Source organism: Pteropus alecto, unplaced genomic scaffold (assembly GCF_000325575.1).
Source record: "Pteropus alecto unplaced genomic scaffold, ASM32557v1 scaffold22, whole genome shotgun sequence".
NCBI classification, from domain to species: Eukaryota; Metazoa; Chordata; class Mammalia; order Chiroptera; family Pteropodidae; genus Pteropus; species Pteropus alecto.
Genome location: NW_006434839.1, coordinates 5690349 through 5713446, shown reverse-complemented (window position 1 = coordinate 5713446; position 23098 = coordinate 5690349). Strand labels below are relative to the sequence as shown.

General features: G+C 37.2%; 1 protein-coding gene across 5 annotated transcripts in view; it reads left to right on the top strand.

The window, feature by feature from the left end:
- The window catches only part of CALD1 (caldesmon 1), a 168037-nt gene that overhangs the window by 15367 nt on the left and 129572 nt on the right, over positions 1 to 23098 (top strand). The window contains exon 2 of one of the 5 annotated variants that reach the window (XM_025045896.1): positions 17552 to 17638. The exons of the other annotated variants lie outside the window; for them this stretch is intronic. The gene's annotated coding sequence lies outside the window, so the exon portion shown is untranslated. The remainder of the gene's footprint in view (positions 1 to 17551; positions 17639 to 23098) is intronic. 5 annotated transcript variants of the gene reach the window in all.

Below are 23098 nucleotides of genomic sequence, written 5' to 3'. Positions count from 1 at the left end.
CCCTCCTTTTTTTTTTTTTCTAGTTTTGGTGCCTTCTCCCACTGAGATTCGAACAGTTAGAACTGTTCTATTGTTGTCGGGCTTTATGCATTAGCCACGATGGCTTTAGGTCTCCCTCTCGTTTAGATATAGCTTTTTTTAAAGACTGATGATAGCGAAAGGAAAAAATCAAAATACTTCAAGCACCCTCCACAGGGCAGGTATATAGTTACGGCAATCATGCAATGGAAATATCTGCCAAGGAGCTCTGATTGCCCCAAACCGGATGGAGTGATTATATCAGCCAGTCTGAAACTACTGACCAACCTGTGTTTGAGTAAATAAGAAATGAAAAGTGTAGGAGTTTGAGAATATATATTTGTTCAACTTTCACATCTTTCCATATTTCTGCTCTTAGATAAAATGATAAAATAAAGCGGTTACTCTTTCCACTGGGAGTAGTTTCTAGCTTGCTAACTCTTTTTCCTGAGAGTATTTGCAATAAAGTTTAAGTTTTTGATGTCTTGGCTCTTATATTTTGCGAGGGTCTCAGATTCCAGGTGGTGGTCTACTAGAGAAGTGGCCCCAGTTCTGCCTCCTGTCCATAGATGATAACCTGTGTGATTTTTGAACATAGTCCCTGTGCCTCAGGCTTCCTAATTATAAACCGACAATAGCCTTTTTCCCTTCTCTGTAACACTCAGGTAGGGAGTGACGAGATCTTTATATAAAGGCACTTTTGGCAGTCAAGTGTCTTTAAGACATTCTTTTCTTTTCTTTTTTCCTTTGAAATATGAAGACTTTTGCTGGTTGTTGGTTTTTTTTTGGGGGGGGATGTAAATCATGTATTCATAAAGAGAACTCTCTAGATTCAAAGTTTAGAATTTGAGGTTTCTAAAAATTATCCCAGGCATGACAGCTTCAGCTGACCTCTTCTTCCGGGAATGCCTCAACCTCAGTTTCAGCTTTTCCTTTTTCCCTTTTGTTTTTAAGCTTCTGGAGCAAGCATATTTCTTTCCTTCCTCACCTTTCAAAACAATATTGACGATCATCTTGTTTAAAGATAATCTGAGAACCCTGAGGTGCTGAAAAATGATGGTTAAGACAGATTAACATTAAAATTCAATATTAGCTTTTTCTCTAATGGAGTCAGAAAAGTTTTCTTTAAGCTTTATCTAAAACCAAAGCACATGGTAAATAATTGCAGATCTTAGAATCTTGCTGCCCTCAGATTCACTAAAATTGTCTTTCATTGGCATTTAAATTTCTACTACACGAGATCATCTACGTGAAAGTGCTGTTTTGTAATATCTATAATTATAATATCTATAGCCAAATACACTAAAGTTTAAAAGCGCTCTAAGAACGTAAAAGGAAGGGTAACGAAAAGCGTGTTGGATCCTAGCAAGTATGCTTGGAGCCAGGCTTGCACAAGCAATCTTGTGGGTGGGTCAAATTGTTTATTTTTATTATTTTCAAAATAAAATTTTATTTTAGAATAGTTCTTAGATTTACAGAGGAGTTGCAAGAATATTACAGAGTTCTCTAGACGCAATTTCCTCTATTAACATTCCTAGGCACATTCGTGGCAACTAATGAAACAATATCAATATGTTATTGTTAACAAAACTCTCTACTTTATTTGCATTGCTTTAGGCTTTGCCTACTGTCCTTTTTTTTTTTTTTTTTTTAAGCCCCTTAAAACAGAATCGTGTTTTATGTGGTAAAAATTTAATATGTACTTCAGGGAGATATTAATGAAACTCTAATACATGAGTGAAAATCGCATAAGTGAACTCTTTTTTTGAACACATGCTAACTGGATCAGCAATCTCCCGATAATTTTCCACCTGGAATACCCTAGGCCTTCTCTGGTCTCTGGTTTGTTCCCCTTGGGATTCCTAGCCTGCTCCACCTGATGCCAGATGCTGGAACCCTACTGCTGCTACCTGAGGCTGGTCTCCCCAAACAGATGGTTATATCCAGCGGCACCTGGCACTGTCATTCTACAGTTTCAGGCAGAAGCTTTAGAGTGAAAGCATTTACCTGGCTCTTGTACTGCTGAAACTCTGCCCTTAACTGGCATCATACCATAGTCACTTATAAGAGCTTTGACATTAATGAAGATTTTTTTTTTAAAAAAAGGCCTGATCCATGTTGCCCCAAATCTTGAAATCTATAGGATTTGGTCAGTTTAAAAGCACCACAATTAATGAAAAATACCTATTACTAAAATACGAGTTATGGAGGGGCTTGCTTTGTAGAATTCATCTCGATAACAGCCTTTCATGCACTGAGCTTCCAAACGTTCTTTGAAATATGAGTTAGCCGCAGATAATAGCAGAAAAAAATCTATTTAATTCAGTTTCTGCCTTTGATTTGATGATGTCAGGCAGGTGACTCAATCTTCTGGGGCGTCAATTCTTCTAACAAAGGGGTTGGACAAGATGTGGTCTCTCCTAGTTTTAACCTTGTTTGGATTTGTGGCTTTGTAACTTTCCCTCATAAGGCTTGTTCTAGTCCTGCCTATCAAGGTTATTTCCTTAATGTTCTTGTGCTTTTACCGACAAATCACTTTAAACGGGGGAGGAGGGGACTATATTTTTAAGTTCGAATTGTAATTACAAATGAGTTGCTTTTAAAGTAACCAGTTATGTGATTTATTACGGTTGGTTTGTTTTTTAAGTTGATAACACTTACCTACAATGAAATCAATAAAGATGAAAATATATAATGATCAGGAAATACAACTATCTTCCTTGGTATCTTCATATCAAAAATATTAATTGGAGGAATCTATATATCGATGAGTGAAACTAATATTCTTGACTCAAGATAGGCCTTTAAACCTCCTGATAGCACTTTGAGTTGGTTATCTAAGTATAAGTAAAGCTGGTAAGAGATACCTATCATTAAAAAAAATGATTAAATTGACTCTCAAATAGGAAGACATCAAAGTCAAGGAAGGGAATAAGAACTCAAGGCTTGGGGTGCAGATGATTGCTAGGTTTAGCCATCTGCTTTAGTCTCTCCTGTTCCACATGCAGCTCTATAGTTTACATAAAAGTATCTCTCCAGAGGATCAGAAAGAACAGATTTATGGAACCAGATGTGAGTGAGCATTTCTACAGGTGTGGCTCTGCAGCTGAAAGAACATGTTGTACCAGGGATGGAGTTTCTTATTATGTAATCAATATAAATTACCACTAGACTTTTACAGAGGCTGATAAAGCAAACATGTGTCATTTGGATTGGCCTTCTGGTATATAAAGAAAACCTGCTTCACTTGGGGGCACAACGTGAAAAAATGCACCATTTAGTATTTATAAAAGACTTGGTAGCAAATACCACCACAGTGATCAGGCAAAGTCGTTCCAGTTTGCACACAGAGGAAATAGCTGGTATTTATGTATTTTCCTTCCACAAGGAAGACAAGGAACAGTTCATAAATATTTATAAAGTCTCTCAGCATCTGATAGGAAAGAGCCAAGAGAATGAAAATAATTAGAAGATTTGGGGGGGGGGCGGGGTGTGAAAATAGAACAGAAGAGAAAAGCTGAAAAAGAATAGAATTGGTTAAACTTAAAGAGGCAAATATTCTCTTTGGAACAGAAAGTCAGACCTAAAGTCAGGGCTATAAAAAAAATTTGGTAAATTGTAGAGCATTTAAAAATTTTAAATAGAGTAAAAATATTGACTAACTTTGTGTCAACGGAGTAACACAAGTGTTTTGGTTTTCTTTAAAAAGCTTTTAAATGTTTCCTTAAATATAATGAAACAAAAATAAACACTTCTATTTTCATACTTCTCATTTGCTTAAAGATTTTTTGATTTATTTTAACTGTATTGTTCAAATCTCTTATAGTCTTACTAATTTTTAAAAGTTCCTTAATCTATTAATTTCCAAGAGAGCTGTGTCAGTGTCTCCCACAAAGATTGTGAATCTGTCCGTTTCTCCTTGTAAAATTAGTAATGTGTCTCAAGGCTCTGTTGTTTGAAACATATACATACATTCATGATTTTCAAATCTTCCTGATGGAGAATTCCTTTTATCATTGATTCACCTTAAATTTTTTTGTGTGTTAGTAATATCACTATGGCTTTCTTTCTATTGTTATTACATAACTTTAAACCTTTCATTTTTCGATATTTCTGTGTAATTATTTAAAGTAGATCTCTCATAAATAGCATGTAGATAAATTTCTAAATACAGTCAGAGATTTCTGTCATTTGATGTATGAGATAAATCCACTATATTTATTATTAGTAATAATATATATGAATGTCTGAAAACATAGGATAAACTTAATTTTAAATAATAAATTAGTTTCATTTTCAAATAATTAGCTCAATGTGTTTTTCTTCAAGCTTCAAACAGCAATTTAAGTAAATTATCTCTACATTTAAAGCAAAGGATCCAGTTATTAATCTTTGAAAAGTACAATAAATACACAATTTTCTCAGGGTTTCCAGAATTTTTAGGCCCTAGGTAGTGTAGTCATTATGCAAGCCATATTGAACATATTATTTGAAAATGTAGCTAACCTACAGAATAAAAGTGCTAAATTTTTATCTCCAATAGTAGAAAGTTAACATCTAACAATAATAAAGCCACATACTCAAGACAGTTTGGTATCAGAATAAACAGATAGATCTGAGAAACAGAGGAGAAGCTGCAGAAATAGACACCACCTTCCTCATCTTTCCAACATTATTATAACTACAAATATTGCTCCTAAGTGACCACATAGTATACTGTGACTACATTTTTTTTTTTTTATACTACTACCTTCCTCCTCTTTAATGATAGTTTTCTGCCATTAATGCGAACATCGAACCGTTTTCAATATGGTCAAACACATTAGGTATTTGTCTTTTTTTTTTTTTTCTCTAAAGATATTCTTCCTGGAAACTTCTTGGAATTCTCTAGGATTGTTGCACGGCTAGCTGTTCAAAATCCTTACCCCACAGTCATCTTAGGATTGAAAGGAATTTTCTTCTCATGTGAGCTAAAATTGGAATCCTCTGCTTCCTAGATCCCATTATTCCTTTTTCTTCGTACCCCTATTTTGATGGGGAAGATCATCTAGGAGCTTCCTGAACATGAGTGCAGAGGAGAAATCATTTTCTAATGTCTTTGATTTGTCTCATACTTGACTGATTCTTTGGCTGGGCATAGAATTCTAGGCTGGAAACCATTTTTTCTAAAACTTCTCAAAATGCGCCTGCATTATCTTCTAGATTCCAATGTTGATCTCTTAACAAGCCTGACGCTGTTTTCATTCCTGAATATCTATATGTTGCCTACTCTTTTTTTTTCTAGAAGTATATAGGATCATCTATTTATCTTCAATATTCTGAAATTTCATGACAATGTACCCTGATATCATTTGGATTTTTTTTTCGTTTAAACCTCTACACCTGAACACTTATTGGGCCTGGTCAATCTAGAAAAATATCTCTTTTAGTTATAGGACATTTTCTTATATCATTTTGGTGATAATTTCCTTCCTACATTTCTATGCTCATTCTCTCTCCTCTGGATCTCCTAAATCGACCATCTGATTTTATATTTTCTCAAAACATTTTTTTTTACTATTCGATATCTTATTCTAATATCTAGGAGGATTCCTTACTTTTGTCTTTATAGTCATTGTTTTTAATGGTAATTTTTTGAATTTTCAACAGTTCTTTTGTTGCTGTCATTGTTTTAGATATCTCTTTTTATAATATCCTATCTTTTTTTCAGAGATACAAAAGTTCTTTTATCTCCTTGGGAAAATTATTTATATTTTTACATGCTTTTCTGTTCCTGTCTCACCCGTATTTCCTTTGTTTTCCTATTTTCTATTATTTGAGCTGGTCTCTCATTCTTTCCTGAGAATCCTGGTGACCCCTGGCTGGCTGTCCACATATAGGAGTTAGACAATAAAAAGCTATCAGAAACTCTGGGAGGGCACTGATGGCCTCAGTGGCAGAAACAGGCTAGTTTTTTTTTTCCATGGACAATCACCAAATGCCTGCATCTCTAGATCCTTTTTCTTGGACAAGTTTATCCAAAGAAGACTTTCACAATCTCTTTATAGTTGTTCTAAACCAAGCTCCAGCATTCTGAGACGTTTTAAGGCATTGCCTAGATTGTGAAGGCATGCCCCAAAGGATAGTTTCCCATTTCCCTTCATTGGTCCCTGTCAGTTTCACTGGTTTTAGATCACATTTCCTATCAATTTGGGGCTGGAACTAAGCAGGAAGTTCAGATTTGAATTTCATTCCCTCACACAGAAAGGGGCTCTCGCTGGCTCCCTCTCCCTCTCCCTCTTTCTCTCTGCCCAGAGTTTATTTACCTCTTGCTGATAGGTTGCTTCCCTATTAGTAGGTTACCGGGGTTAGAGTATTGCTATTTCTGTTCATGAAGGAACACAACCTTTCCGGCTCTTGGCTTTATGCAGGAAACCAGTTGCAGTTTTCTGCCATGTTACCATGAATGCTACACCTTTAACTCAGCCTAGCCAATCTATCTTTGAATTCCCTCTATGTTCTGTAACCTGGAGATGTTTCTCTCCTGCTTTCAAGCTTATTTAAGTGTTTCTAAATGTTTTTCTGACCTTTTTTCTACAACATTTATGTCTTTGAAACAGAATAAGAACACCTCTTGGATCTGTTTAGTTCTCTGTGTTGAACAGAAATCTAAAGTCATTGATTCAAAATTCTCATCTCTTAGAACATGGAATGAATTATAATGCCTGCTTGTATATATGTTATAAATCCTTAGCCATCAATTTTATCTATAAAATGCTTATCTATTAGAATTTTTATAGTATTTATTTTTCTATATTCTATGTATCAATCTGTTTGTCACTAAGCAAACTGGTAATTTGGGGATGTTGGCCAAAGGGAAAAGTTTTTTCTGCTAGTTTTCCTCATCACAACCTGGCTCCCAAACAATAAATCTGATGGGTAAAACCGAGTGCCAATAGCCAATGACACTTTTTTTTTTTTAACTTTCAAGTTTTACCTATTTCTTCATTCCGTCTGCACTGTCAATTGAGGAAAATTAAATTAACCTAGTGGAAATTTAGCCTCGAATACATTTTGAAAGATAATTCGTTACCTCCTTTGGAGATGATAGCGATGGTGAGCGGAAGATACGCAGAAAGGCAGCGTTCTGTGTTTGTATGCAAATAGGGAACCTTCATGACGGTCAGAAAAGCTGTCCCTGGTCCTTTTTCCTATTCCATGCTCTATCTCTTAAACAAGAGTGATTTTCTAATGGGAGAAATGGAAATCTTACTCCTTGAGGATTACGAGGAATGTGAGATCTGGAGACCTCACCTTGTACATATGTTAAAGCATTAGTCCAACCATACGAATTTCTTTTCCTGATAACATGACTGGTTTTATTAAGATGTCTCAATTCATTGAGGGTATAAGGACAATATAATTTTGTTTTTTCCCCATCAGTACCTCTAATTGTTCTATGTCAAACTTCCTTTTATCACTAGGTATAGGAATCCCTTAATTACATCTCTGCCCACCTCCTAAACTCAAGAAGAATAAATTTTTATTTTAAAATTTAAATCTCATCTTATATTGGACTCAAAGCTCTGCTCCCACCTCCACCATGATGCTCCCAGCATAGAGTCTGGTGGCTTCGAGTTCTGGTGGCTATGACTCTTGAACGACTTCCTCTCTTTCTTTCCAGTAAATAATTCTGGAATACCGAGAGGAGAGAGGAGGAAGAAAAGGTCTCTACTAGACTTCCCACAATAACTGATTGTTATAAAATGATCTAAGATAATTGCCTGGATCTTTATGGTGAATGTTGATAGTTTCCAATGATTAGACATAGGCACTGCTTCCTGCCAGATAACCCCAATGCCACATGCATGGTGAGTTACAATGGAAACGAGTCTGAGAGACTTGCAAACATCTACTACACATGCAAACATCTACTAGCCAGCAAGCACAAAAACAATTGTAAAACTTATTCTGTACACTTGGGGAAGTTCTCTCTCAGTCCTTTTAGTTGCTCCAACAAATATCTTATGCAAAAGTTTTACTCCCTGGCAAATGTTAACAATATTCTGATGACAGGATCAGCTTCCCTTCCAGCCAAGCTCAAATATTTCATTAAATGGGTATAGGCCTGAATAGAATCCTAGATTTGTGGCATTCCTCCAAATCAGGATTGACCAGATTCTCAATCCCTGTACGCACAAGGATGGAGATGCCTGTACATTTCTACATTTCTACAAACATTTCTAGCCTACCAATCACATATATTGAGCACCCACTCATTTGCCAAATAAAAACTATTTCCACATCTTTTATGCTCTGTTACAGACCTTTGGGTATGAATTTAGATAGTAATATTTAAAATACCTCTTATACTTTTGGGAGTGTGTAACCCCTGATTAGAGTCCACCATATACTAACAATAGTTCCTAGGGTTCGATTAGAATTAATTTACATACATGTATACATTGTCTACACTAGAGTATTTAATATTAACTTTCCAACAATATGAAATTGGTCATAACACTGAGTTAACTCTTTGAATATAGGTGATGATGGACTCCTTCCCAAGGAATTAAAAAAAAAAAGTTAACTAAAGATTTTAGATGAAAATAAAATAATAGTAAGAAAATAATATAACCAGGGGAAAGACTAACTCAGAAAATCTATAGTTACTAAGGAAATAATATTAAAGCTAGAATCCACGAGGATTTTATACTCATCCCAGCCTCCTACTTTCAAGCTAAAATTACCAGTAAAAGTTCATGTGTTATATTGGGGACACAAATAATATACCTGCCACCAATCTTGCTCCTAGCCTTTGACTGACATTGCTAATTAAACATAGCATTCTTTCTCGTGGCTTCAGAATTCTTTTCAACTCAGTGTTCTAAGCAGCTGGTAGATCAGCATCGATAGACAAGAGAGAACCCAGTTGTCGTGCAAAAGGCATGGGGTCTGTACCAGCTGTCAGGCGTAGGTAAAATATTGAACCTTTTTGAGCTTCCATTTCCTCATCTGTAAAAAGGTAGGGGTGGGAGTTATAAGAAACAAATGAGATAATATGAATAACTTAGCACCGAGCCTGTAGAGGTTCGATAAATATTAGTTCCCTCCTCTCACAGCCATGAATTTTTTACCAAGCTGTTATATGTTACTTTTAGCTCGTGTCTTTTTCCAGAGCACCACTTCATCTAGAACAAAATGTACATTCGACAGGGTAGAGTTGTCTGTATTTTGACTGTCAGTTTTAGTCATGTCTGTCGTTTTTTATTTTCCAACATGAAAAGAGAGGTTTAGAGTAGTCACATTGGAAAACAAAGAAAATAAGATTAAAATTCCCTCAACTCAACTTTGGAGCCACTAAAATATTAATGCCTTGACAGCTTACTCACAATCGCAAAAGGCTGTAAGCCAACATTTTGCTTTGTATTGTAGAGGTGATGAGAACATATTTTCATTGCTAAAAAAAAATTAAGCTATACAGACAGAAATGGGACATGGGAGCCAAATTCCACAAGAACACCCTCAAGTTTAAGGCTTTTTCCCCATCTTTTGACAATACTTAGAAAACCAAAAACTATTAAGTTTTAAAAAGAATCTTGGATGGCTTACAGATATAGTAAGGTCACCCAAACACTTAGTAGATATTGAATTTTTATAAAAGTATATAAATTGATGAATATTATTCTCAGAAGTAGCATAAACTTAAGAATCATAAAAGCTTACTAAAAGTGAACATATTGTGACTAGTTGCCAATTGCTGTCTAATCATCCCAATTGGCCTAATCCTGCATTTTCAGCAAATAGACTTAAATCCTACCCATATGTAATAAATCAAATAGTTGGAGAAGGCCAGTCATCCAATGGGTTACTCTCAGCTGTTTTAATCAGTGTTTTCTAAGTATTCCCAGTTTCTGACACACCTTTGAATTGCCAGATTATGCCTCGTGAGGGATCTATCCTCTTTCTCCAGTTGGTTCTAATTATATCATGATTTATTTATAAGAACATGTACTATGAACTTCAGTAGGATCGATACATGTTGTTCTTCCAATAGTTAATATACTTTTGTACAGAACCCTAAGACAACAGCGTGCCCACTGAGATGCTCCATGGAGTGAGAGCTAGTAGGCAACCGTTGTACTGGCCAATGAGAGGATCGAACCATTGACTTCTTTCTTAGTACTCTCCCTCGTTAGTACTTCCCCTTAGCAGAAGGTTTTCTCTTTTTCTGCACCCAAGTGTGTGCCAATTTTTGAAACAGTAGCAATATGATGAAACCCACAGTTTACCTGTGAGGCCTGCTGGGGCCTCCATTCTTTTCTCAGTCTTTACATTCTCAATCGGGGAATGCCTCCCCATTCCCTTTTAGCGGAGACTGCAGCAGCTCGGTATGTGTGAGCAAGCCTCCTGGTAGCTCCTGAGCCATGCAGGAAGGACTAACCACCCAGGTTGCATATATATTTCCCCATGAAACTGTCTATCAGCATGAGCTGTCAACTAAGAAGACTGTTTCTTTGGTCTTGGGTACTATTCCATTCACTCTCTACTGATTGAAAGTCAAGCTATAACTCCAGGTTCAACTCATATACTACCACTGCATGATGGCCCTGGCCAGAATAACTGCTTCCCCTCCTGGGTTCCCACAGCTTCAATGTCTGTGTGTTATTCTGATCAACAGGATTTACTACTCTTCACTGTACTTCACCATCAGGCAGAAACAGTCTTCATTGACCTTTGTATACCCTGCCCTCAATTCCACTGCCAAGCACGACCTCAAGCGCAGAGTAGAGGATCAACAAATACTGAATTGAATTTAATTAATTGAAGACAGGAATGTTCACTGATGCTGTGTTAATACTTCTAATATTGTGCTACTTCCTTGAAGCATCTTAGCTGCGAAGAGGTGTTGTCGAGTACAGTCGGAATTGGCCGGAGAGTTTTTCAGACAACACAGGCTGATAATATGGATATTCACAAAAGCTACTTGGGACACTGAAATTATCCCTGCTCGCTCCTTATCAACCCTCATTCTGGTTGAGAACTTTCAAAGAAGGCTCTCTATCCAAGATACATCATTAGGAACCTTCTATTTACTCCTGTTCTTTTTCATGAAACCTCATAAAACTAGCCATGGACGCGTTTTCATCACATTTGAAGTTTAATTGACTGATAGCTCAGACATGATGGAAATACTTAGATAATCTTAAATTACATTTAAACAAAACCATTTACGAGCAGTCCATTTAAAATCAACTGCTTAGATGGACTATTTTTTAATGTTTCCTAAACAAGTTATTGTAGATGGGCCAATTTCCCCTCTTTGCTTGTCACTTTAGAAGCCCTTTTGGACATGTTCTCTCTCAGATCTGGTTCTCTCACTTCACTGGCTACAGAGTAGTGTATTTTTGTTTGAAAGGGTCAAAACATTCAGAATCTGACATCCAAAATATGTGCTCATTTTTTTTTTTTCCTGGAGTCAAAACCCCTGAAGTATAAATCCTTTTTAAATGAAGAAAGCAGTGCCAAAAGGAATGAAACATTTTTGGTCCCTCTCCAAAAGAGAGAGATAGCACTGAAACAGGAAGTGGATGATTTAAATATCCACTCGGCATCTTGGCAACCTATTTATGTTTAAGGGACTTAAGGTTAAAAGGTTTTAGTCTGGCCTGGGAACACTCTATCTTCCCTTAGGGTTTGGAGCTTTGGGGAAAACTTTTAAGCACTTATCAAATATTTGCAGTTAGCCATTTTTCTGAGACCAGGCTGTTCCTGGGAGTGTCATGGGACAGTATTCTTCATATGCAACAGGCCACCTTTACTTTCCTCCGCTTGGGATCGTCTCTTTAGCAATCTAGCTTGGTATGGTGGAATGCTGTTTTATTTTCTATAAAGGAAGAAGAACGAGTCCCCACTTCTTCTAATTGAGTGTGTATGTGCTGTTCCTAAGGACCACATAAGGGTGCCATCCTCCAGGAAATGTTCCCCCACCCCTGTCTGAGTCACAGGCCCTTCCACTCTCACAGTGGCACCCATCCATACCACTATTATTTATTTTCTTTTTCATTCTTTCTTCCTTCTTTCCCTTCTTTCTCTGCTCCCATTCTTCTTCTTCTCCCTTAACCCTTTTTTCCCCCCATTATTGTAGGCCATTTGTCGAACTTTGAATTTTATTCTCTATGAATAGGGAAGCAGTTGGAAATCATGATCAAAAAAGGGATATGAACTGACTTAGAGTCTCCGTCTGGCTCCCGAGAAAGGGGCCGTGGGAGAGCTGATGTAACCGAAAGATAATGATGGCTCAGACTAGGGTGGCACTGGTGGAAACGGTGAAAAGCAATCAGATTCTAGATATGCATTTTGAATGGAGAGCATCAGGATTTGCTAATGAATTGGAGTGAAGGAGAAAAGGACAGTGGTGTCCTGGAGCCAGCTCATTGGGGATCGTGAAAATCGATAGTTAAATGTTTAGGAATTTTGTGAGCCAGTTGTTAAACACAAGCCATATTACAAATTCAATTATGTAAACTTCTAGTTACATGGGTTACACTAAAACAAAAGGTAATAAATATTAAAAATGTACTACTTCCTAGTTACTTACATCTTTCGTATCTCTGTGGTGGAAATATTATATGTAATAGTGCACCACTGTGCAGTTCTTGCCAGCTCAGTGTTCAACGATGTGACATTTGTAGCTAGAAACGGATGATGGTGGGGGTATTTGCAGAAGGAAGTTGGGCCTTCCCCTCTCGCCCACTCTGCATAGCTGAGTGCCTGCTGTTACCTGTTTACCAGCACACCACTGGGAAGAGGAGTCAAAAATGAGCTCAAGGTTTTTTAGTCTAAGAAACTCGAAGAATAGAGTTTCCATTTACTAAGTTTTGGGGAAAATGTAGAAGGAGGAGTTGTGGAAGAGAAGAAAAGGTGTTTGGACTTGGAAAACAGTGGAATTTCCTGGTGGCACTAAGCATTTAACTTTAGTGGTAATGAATTTTAAGTAAAACCAGTCAGCTTAGCTGTGAGTTCTCCTCCTGGTTCGGTTCAGCTGCCTGATTGCTCCCTGAAAAGCAGAGGTTTAGAATGATGAGTCATCTGATGTTATCTGGGAAAGGAGGTGGGTAGCTGAGGTATGTTGAAGGACAAGATTATTTGAAGAGAGGAGCTCAAAGAACTAAGAGGCCAGGGTATTAGAAGGATCACGTACACGACTATTTGAAATTACTAAGAATTATGGCAGACATTGTATTGAAAAGAGTTATAACCAGGAGCTAAAATCTTCTAGAAATGAAGGGGAGTAATACAGGGATCAGTAAATGATTGCAACAAGGAGGGGTAGTGGGGTGGTATTTTAGAAAGAAATGAGGGATGAAAAATGGCAAAGAGGAGAAAGCAAGATCACCGCCAGGCTCTGGGATTCAAGTGTATGGACGTCAGGAGGACTGTAAATTTTAAGGGGATATAGGAAGCATGGAATAGGAGAAAACATTCAAAGAAGAGTTTGATATGTAGGGTCTTGGCTAATGACTGATCCTGAGTTCTAGAGGAGTTAGGAAGGGTTATGATGTGGGATCAGAGCTGGAGATGCACAGAACCAGTTGGGCATGGAGTATGGGCAGGGCAGGAAAATCTAGAAGTCTTGGGGGTCTTGCAGAATGCAGGGTGTGATACAGTCAGTCCTGATGGCCTCACATGCAGATTGTAATCATGAGGCTGGGACTGTTCCTAAGGAGGGAGAGATTTCCTTTTAAGAATGTGCAGAATTCTGGGCTCTTTTTTCATTTCTACTAAGAGCATAGCGGAGCCTTGGGGAGGGCTGTTTACTTGGAGCACACCAAGCTCTACAGACCACCTCAAACCTGTATAATAATCGTTTCCTCTTTTCAGTACTTATTTCACTATGGTTTAATAACCTATTTACTTGAGTGTCTTCCTACACAACTTGAACTTCACCTTGCTCATGTTTGTATCCCTTGTCCTAGCATTCCCTGTAATATGCTCACGAATATAAATGAATGAATGAGTGGATGAATGAATGAGTGAATGAAAGAATGAACAAGAATCTGAATGAATGGTAAATCTTTAAAGATTGAGCATTGGAGGAGGGGAGCAAACAAAATGAGAAGCAGCTTCTGCTCCCGTCCTCGATTTCTCCTCAACAGAATTCTCCAACTCACTAGACCCTTGACCCCTACTTGCAGCCTCAGCCCAACCCTTTGCTCTCTGTCTTTCTGACTGGACTTCACCATCGTCTATAACTGGTGTAACTCTAACAGATGAGTCCAATGAACAGGGTCTCAATTCCTCTAAGCATGGCCCACATCACTGCTTGCCAAACTCTGAGAGATCACCTAAACTGAATATAAGCTTTGACCCTTCGCTAGGCATTTAGGATGAGCCCTTATGAACTAGCACCTGGGCTAACTTCAGTGGCCCTCAAAAGCAGTCTCCTGCTTCATCCCCTCCACCTGAAGCAACCTCTGTTTATGATTGCTGCCGGTCCGTTAGTATACCCAGTCAATGTTGCTATCTTGCTTTGCAAGGGAATCGTCGTTCTAATTAGCTTCAGGCTTCCACTCGAGAACTCTTGGAGGGAATACGATGGGTGGGTTAGGAAATTTGATGTGTCTGATACTGAGATTTATTTAAAATATTTAAATTTTACATTTAGGATTGTCTGTCTTTCTAAGAATGCTATTTATTTTCATTTAACCATATTTTTTGTCACACTGTGTGGAGCCCTGAGAAGATTAAAAAGAAAAGCAAAGTCAGGGACTTTGTTAGAATATGAGTAAAGCTAATGATCACACGTAAAACTGTAGAGAGCAGGGTAACGTGGTATGTAATTAATGACGGAAGGTAGAGTTAAGACCCTAGACAGAAAAGGGGGGTTAAATGGGAGCCATAATGATCTGGTATGACATCTTGGAGGAGACGCGTTTCAACTGGATCTTGAAGATTAAGTAGGATTAAGACAGAGAAGAAAATAAAATATGTTGGATGAAGGTATTTATATTAAAACACAACGGTACAGGCAATGCTGTGAGACTATATGGAGAATTTATTGACCCAATGACAGTGGAAGGTAAATATACAGGAGCAGTGAAAGAAAGGTTAGGCTGAGTCAACAGTGGTGGCTTTGAAAATGGCCTCTCAGGTCTGCTACTGTCAGGAGTGCAACTGACCGATGCCTCAGCAGCTGCACGTGAAAATCCATGTTCTTGCTGAAGCAATACTTCCAATGGAGCTTGACAGGGGTATTGAGGCAGGCTCTTTCTTGGGAGATGTGGGACCCCTCCGATGGGGCAACTTTGTCTTGAGGACTCCCCTGGGTTTTGCCTGACTTTCTAGTTTAATTGCATTCTAGTTTAAAACCCTTCCACCCCACCTGCCTGCCTGCCTTCCCTCCTTTACAAGATCAGAGCTGCATTCCACTCTCCTGGGAACTCTTCTGATCACCAGCAGAGTTCCCTAAATGAGTTGCTGTAATGTCTTCATCTGTTCCTGATGGGTCATCAATATTATATTCTTATAATTGGTTTAGAGGGGTGACCCTAATGGTTCTTAAGGTTGGGGGAAGGTGTAGGCCTGTGAGATCTCAGTCCAGAGTTTTACTTTAGCTTCTAGAAGCTGGCAAGTTTTAGGGTTTTGACCGGACTGAGCAAATCTAGTAAGCTAGTTGAACTGAGCAATCGGGTGTTTGAACCAAACGCATAAAAAAAAAGTAGAGATAGAATATGTACTATAATTTATAAATTTATGATATTCTCAAAAGAATCTGTTATCAAATACTTTTTAAAAATCTAATCTCAAAAAAATAAAGTATGTTAATTTTTAAAAAATCTATCCTCTTAATTGGCACATATTCCTTTTGTAAAATATCAATTCTTTAAGAATCTTCCTTTTAATTGCGCTGTTACTCAGGGTCATTCAGTTGTGAATGTGTCTCGTGTCCCCTTGACCAGATCTAGAATATTAGTTTTGCTCGGGGCCGTTCTATTTTCTCTCAGCCTAGCTAAGGGTTTGCTGATTTAGTTTAGTTAGATAACTTCCCTCCAGTGGCAATCATCTTTCAGCCCCAATATTATATTTTTCTGGAAAAATATAACAGCTTGTATGTACACATGTAGACTAAAATATTTCCAGTGGTAATATTTTACTTAACTATAGCACAGTATCAAAACCTAAGAAATTGACATTGGTACAATCCACAGACCTTCAGATAGAGTTTTAAAATAAAACCACATTTTATATCAAGTTGGAGTTTATCTCAGTATCTGGTTAAATGTGTGGTTTTTCGAATTAGATGTATTCCCAGCACTGTACCCTGCCGTGGCCTTCGGCCCAAGAGTCTCACAGTTTATCAATTAACAACCATTTATTGAAGGAAATTGCTGGAGTTCTTGCATTTTCTATTTATTGATTTTCACATACTGGAGAAGGTGGGAACTTGACTAGTTACATTTAGCTTGTAATTTAAAAGCTACTCCAACATATTTGAAAGAACTTATGATGCTATTCTCATACCACGTGTACATTTGCATAAACACAACCATTTCTGAACAGTCACTTTCTGTTCACCTAATTTAAGCTAACGGTTGGCTGTTCTGTATATACAACATCAATTAATTTGGAAGTTTTATGTTTATGTTGTGGCTTTGACTGAACTGGCATTTTTGCAGGATTTTTTGAGTCTTCAAATGAATGGGTAAAATTTAGAGAGTAAGGACATCGAAGTGAACTGTGCAGTCAAAGGACCCATATCTTCAGCCAAATACTGGAGAAGACAATTCCAGTGGTTCCTTCCAATGCTAGTTACATTTTGTTGACAAGTCCATGGCTTTAGTGCTGAAGCTCTACTGAGTCAGAAGGCAGAACAATGAACTTAAGTTTCCTTAAACTTCTCTGGTGGAATCTTTTTTCTTCCTGGCTTTGTAAATAGTTATTTACCTTTTGTTTTAGAAGAGTGGCCGTTATAGGAGTAGAGACAAGATTCATTGAGTTGGATTATTTGTCGTAGAGAGTGTTAGTGTGATAACCACAGCAATGAAGTGCTGTTTACGTTTGCTAGGAAATCATGATCGCTTCAGTTTTATTTTATTTTTTTATTTTTTTTAATCTCTAGTCTTTTTATGTAGGGTTGGAGTTGTCAAGAGTGCATCTCTGGAGGAGTTCAAGTTTGCTGAGAGGCTTCTGCAAGACTGTATTAATGAAGGGTTCTGTTTAACAAACACAGTGTCAACAGATAGATATGTGCCTTCTCGAGCTGGTTAGAAAGGACTTTTTTCCTTATTTGCTCTTTTTGACCACCGACATTAATTTTAATTTTTTAAAACTTTCTATTTTGAAATAATTATAGACTAGCAGGAAGTTACAAAAATAGTACAGAGAGGTCCCAAGAACCCTTCCTCCAGTTTTTTCCAGAGGTAATATTTTACTTAACTATAGTACAGTATCAAAACCTAAGAAATTGACATTGGTACAATCCACAGACCTTCAGATAGAAAGCACTTTTTAAAACAAGAAATAATTCAGAACAACCACAGTCTTTCTCTAGATCCTGACCTTTTTATGGGGAAGTGCCCAAGTGATGTTTATTGAACACTTCTCTACACTTTGAAGAGACAAGCTTGCCTGCAACTGAGTGAGCTGTTTTTAAAAATTACATTTCTTCTAAAAGTTTATCTTCATAAAGCCCAACCTGTTAAGGACATAACAAAGTTATTGTTTCCTTTCGTAAAATATACAAAAGCTAAATGGTAAAACCACACCGGGAGGCAGCAATCAGTTGGCACAAAGTATTTAAGAATCTAAGTGAAGCAGGAAGTCTCAAACTCGTTTCACTATTTAAGGAGCCTTTCAAGATAGAAGATATTGATTTTTATTTCTCCTTTTAGGATTTGCCTGAAAAGTCACATGTATGTGGCAACAGGATTAGAATTTTCAAACAATAGTTGTCTTCACAGTAACCTTCAACCCATTTCGCTATAACCTCATCTGTAATGAGGCCACAGGAGTTTACTCTTGTTCTCTTTTCCTTGGTTAACTGTTTTTGAGTTGTATATACAAAGATCACATTCCTTGTGGAAGGAGGCAAGATACACATACACGCAGAGACTTAAGTTGTTTTATTTTATTTTTTGTCGTCTACACAAAGAGCAACATATTCTGAGGGAAACACAATATTTTACTTTTCGAGATTCATATTTTATTAGCAATGAATTCAGTTCTGTGAGGCAGGGATGGAACATAAATGTAAAAGTACTTCCGTGAGGTCAACAGTAAACTTGATACTACCTAGACTGGATTGAAGACTGATTTGAAGTTTCAGCTAGAATTTCATCTGATATAGTTTTTGCTTCTTAGGCCTTAACAGTGGTTGATAAAAGGAAAAGTAAACTGCTGTCCAATAACTAATTATTGCAGAAAGCCTTCTACTTAAAACAAAGATGCATTTTATTCAGGTGCTTCTCTATTTTTGAAGGGTTTGATGTTTATGTAGGGAGGTGTATGTCAGTTATCTAATCAGAAGCAGACCCCAGACTCTGCCAGAGATCTTTTGGAATGTATGGTCTACTTCAAAGGAAGGGTCCATGGCTCCTTACCCAGATGAACCCAATTTTTCATAGTGAAGAACGAGGTAATTAGATTTTCTTTTTTCAGAGCAAAAATTATTTTTAGGCTGAATTTAATGGGTCATATTTCGCTGCTCAGTAAATCTCGCAATTATCAGTCCTCTCTGGAAAATATAACTCAATGACCCACCACTGTGCCAGAGCTTCTGTGGGTCACCACAGAAACAGGTCAGATGGCAGCCATGCTCCAAGTGGCAGCTGGACACAACGTGAAGTTGGTGTCTATAATGCGTTCCAAGACTGGAACCAAGCAGTCAACCAGGGTCAGTAGTCCACATGCCAACATTTTTGTTTATTTGTAACGGAAAACTTTAGGAGGAAAAAACAGGAGACTGGGTGCCAGAGGTATGTGTAGAGGTTTCAATCACGCTCCATCAGTGAGGAAAATCCAAACTGGCCACCCCAAAGAGGGCTTTTCTTTGAAAGAAAGATAGCAAATCCAGACCCCAAACCCAGACAATGTCTTCTCCTCCCCTCTCCTCTGTAAGCTCTTCTCCTTTTGCACAAAGCAAGAGGGACTCGAGACAAAGAATCTAACCTGATGGAGTAGCGACCCCAGGTGAAATCTGGAAGGAAAAATCAAAGGCCGAGAGTAGAGAATACCTTTGAGACATGAATGACACTCTCTGGGAAATTGAGAAGCATTTCCCACTTCATTCCACACCCTTTCAATTGGCTACCTCAAGTCCCAGCTTAGATATTGCTCCCTCAAGAAAGCTAAACAGTCTCAAGTTTGACTCATTCCCTTTCTCTGTGCTCTGACAATGCCTGATACTTTCTCTAGAGCAAGATTATCACACCGTATTATGATATTTAATATTTATATCCCTACTAGACTGCAAACTTAATAAGACCGGAACAATGTCTCTCTTGTTTATAGTTTGGTCCTCTTTGCTTAGCACTGTTCCTAGCACATAGTAAATGCTTACTATAAATGTGTTGTTTTGAGTTGATGTCATGAGGCCAAACTGATATCCATTCCCTTACTGTTTGAGATACTCCAGATTGCTTAACAAAAGCATGTAAATACCTACACAACCTCAACCCAGTTCAATAATGTGGAAAGCAGCTCTATCAAGTTTTGAAAAATTTAGTCAGCAAATTAGAAGGCATGGCAGAGATCTCTGTGTTGGATCACCCTGTGATGACTACACATAAAACACATAGTTTTAAAGAAGGGATCAGGATAGCCATGAAAATACACACTGGCCTCTAAACTACACCCTGAAAGAGAACAGGAACTAAAACATTGGGTCTAATGAAAATCAGACATGGTCTTCAAATTTTTCTGATCTGCTTTTTTTTATCCTTCTACTCACTTCAGTTTGGTTTTCATGAGAATTTGGATCTAAGAGAGAATTTTAAGTTCATGTCTATACCTATGGTAACCAGAAACTTCTAAGACATATTCTCGGTGTAACTTCAGTCCATACTGATAGTTATGATAAGGATGGTCTGTCTATACTTTAATAAGATTAAACTGACTAATCTGATGATCTTGACACTAGATAGATGGACAGTGACCTGAAACCTATGAGTAGAATTGCCCTTGGAACCACTTTACTCCCATGTCTGTTGGTTCCTATGGGAAAATATTTGGTTCTATGTTGTTGAAAAGGGAAGCAATAAAATCTAGGAGAAATCTGGCACAGGCCAAGTGGATAAAACACATTTAATCTTCCAGTAAAATGCTTCTGAGCCTGAAGACTGCTGATAGATACAATGAAAGTCTAGATGTCAGGTGATCTTATTCAAATACTACTACAAGATCCACAAAATATTGGAACAAAGGCTATAATATAAGGAAAAAAATCATCTTCGCTGTTCCTGGAAGATGGACCACATTATCCAATGGAAATGTTTAGATGATCTGAAGGTCTACCTTGCATCCTTAGTCATTAGTGTAATTTAAAATGAGATTCTCTAGAAACACTAGATGTCCATAGCTTCCCAATTTAACAGATGTGTTACTCTGCATTATTGTTAATACTGTCAAATATTATTTTTCTGGGATGTGGGGTGGGAAGAAGCAGAGGGTGGTGGAGAACCGTAGTTTTGACTTTAAAATATATATTAGCATTCCCAGCATTTTAAAATATTTTTTAAAAGACTAATAACATGTGGACAATGGGATACATTTCTTAGAAAATTTTAAATGGTAACATGAAACCACAATGACCATTGGGAGGGAAGGGAGGAGAAAAGCTATGCAAACTATTTACTTGCCTTTAGTCACTAAAATTTGGTTGTTTTCATCTTAGATTATACTTCAAATAAGTCAATTTAAATATAAAACTAAGGCTAAGCAACTGTTGGCATTATGATTACAAAATGTAAAGTTATATACTTTAACAATGTCAGAAATAATAATAATATAACTTTATAATGGGGAAGGGATTATAAGAAAAAATGTAAGTGTACAAATTTCCTTGTTTTATAGTGAAGTCAGACAAAGTCTAAAGATGACATCTGTAGCTCAAACAATTAAAACTCCAGCATGCCTTTCTGTCTGTCTCTCTGTCTATTTATCATTTCCTTGTTTCCATCAAAGATTTAGCAATTAATTTTTATAAAAATGGGTAAGATGTGACACACTGAACTCTCCTGTTGGCCAGACACTTAGAGGGGAAAGTCTGAAGCTATTAATAAAACTGTTGAGACTAAAATCATAAAACAACTGACGACTTTGTGGCTTTTCACCAAATTCTTGCTCAAGGTGGTGCCAATCCTTGGGCAACTCTATATTATTTTGGGCACAGGACTGCTTGCTAAGTTGAAGTTATATATTGAAGAGAAATTAGAAATGTTCACTTTTAGAATTTCCTGTTTCATGAGGTGCCAATAGCTGTTTTTTACTATGCCAATGTCTAGGCCCAAAATGAGGTTTGTCAGATAAATGAGAAAATGTTTTATCTCCTTGCTTTGCGCTGACAATTTATTGGGTGAATGATAATGGGTAAATGAGATAAAGAGAGACTTTGTAGAATTTCTAGAATCACCTGTCTGAACAAGAGATAAATTTTATCAGTTCAGCTATCAAAATTATTGCCCAGCATCAGTCTATAGATGCCCGGTTCTATGGAAAACTTTATAAGAGGCTTCAGTGAGGATCAAATGTGATCGTGAAGGCAAAAGAAATTTTGACACTATGAAGTTCCAAACTGGTGTTAGTGGCTGTTATCACACCCATTCATAGATTAGAAAGTTTAATTTCAGAACCCTTAATCAAAAATTCTAAAAATTCTCCATTCATCCCACTTACCCATTATCATTCCCCAAAGAAAAGGATCTGCCCTGGAATAGTACCTCCTCTGTGGGTTATCCTGCTTGCCCCAACTGTCCCCTCATCTGTCTTCCTTAAAATGCCAGAATTGCTGAAGGCTTGGGGGGAAGATTTATTTTTGTCATTCTCTTCCTATATATACACAGACATCATCTCAAAAGTAAAATTTATGTAATTTTTTTCTGAAGGTGTTTATGAGAACAAAATCAAACAAGTAACTGAGGTCTTAAGCGCTCCATAGAATGAATACAATGTCTAGATATTTGCATGTTTCACCAATTCATTTTGACCGTAACCACATGGCAGCAAACATCTGCATGAAAAGTAAAAAATCTCAGTGCCTTAGATGACTGATTCCAAATAACCAAATATCAGGTATCATGTCATCTACATCTGGTTGATGGAATGTGAATTTACCCCTTTTGACCAGATGGCTTCAGCCATAGATAAAGCATGGAGACTTTTCCACATTTTTTGTGGTAGCTGGTGTTGTAGAATTCAGTTTTCGTGCTGTTCTTTTCCCTTCTTGCTGTTGCCTGGATCTCATTAGAAACCATTAGTGATGTAATACTAAACCTATGGAATCTTAAACATGCTTTTAAAATCCTGTGGAATAAAGATGTCTCCTACCAAACCAAAAATGCAGTGAGAATAGACAAAGTTACATTTCTTTAAGAAAAAAAAAAATGACTCATTTCATAGTTTCCAAACTGTTTTGACTGAAGCTTCTCAAAATAAACTTTCTGCAATATGCGGGCTTTGATGTCTGACTTTGAAAAAAAAATCATTTCTTAAAGATACAATTCAATCCTTTTTGGGTGTTCGTGGATTTTTGCAGATTAACCTACTTTTATTTCAACCAGTGAATGACACAATATTAAATAGCCATCAGACTAAGAAAGAAAAGTATGTTTGAAGTGGTCTTAACTCCTACATAAACCAAATATAAAGAACATGCTGTATGATTTTTTAAATTACCACAAAAATAGAATTTCCAGAACATTACCAGAAGGGGGATTTGGTCCATTAAGAATAACAAAACAGTTTAGATGTCATGAAAGCAGAAGATTAGGAGTGTAGTTAAGCTTAGTAATGATATTTTTGATTCATATGCTATTTCCTAGGCTAGGTGACATTTTTAATTTTTCACAGTCTTGAACCTTAATCCTTCAAGGGTAATTCAAGT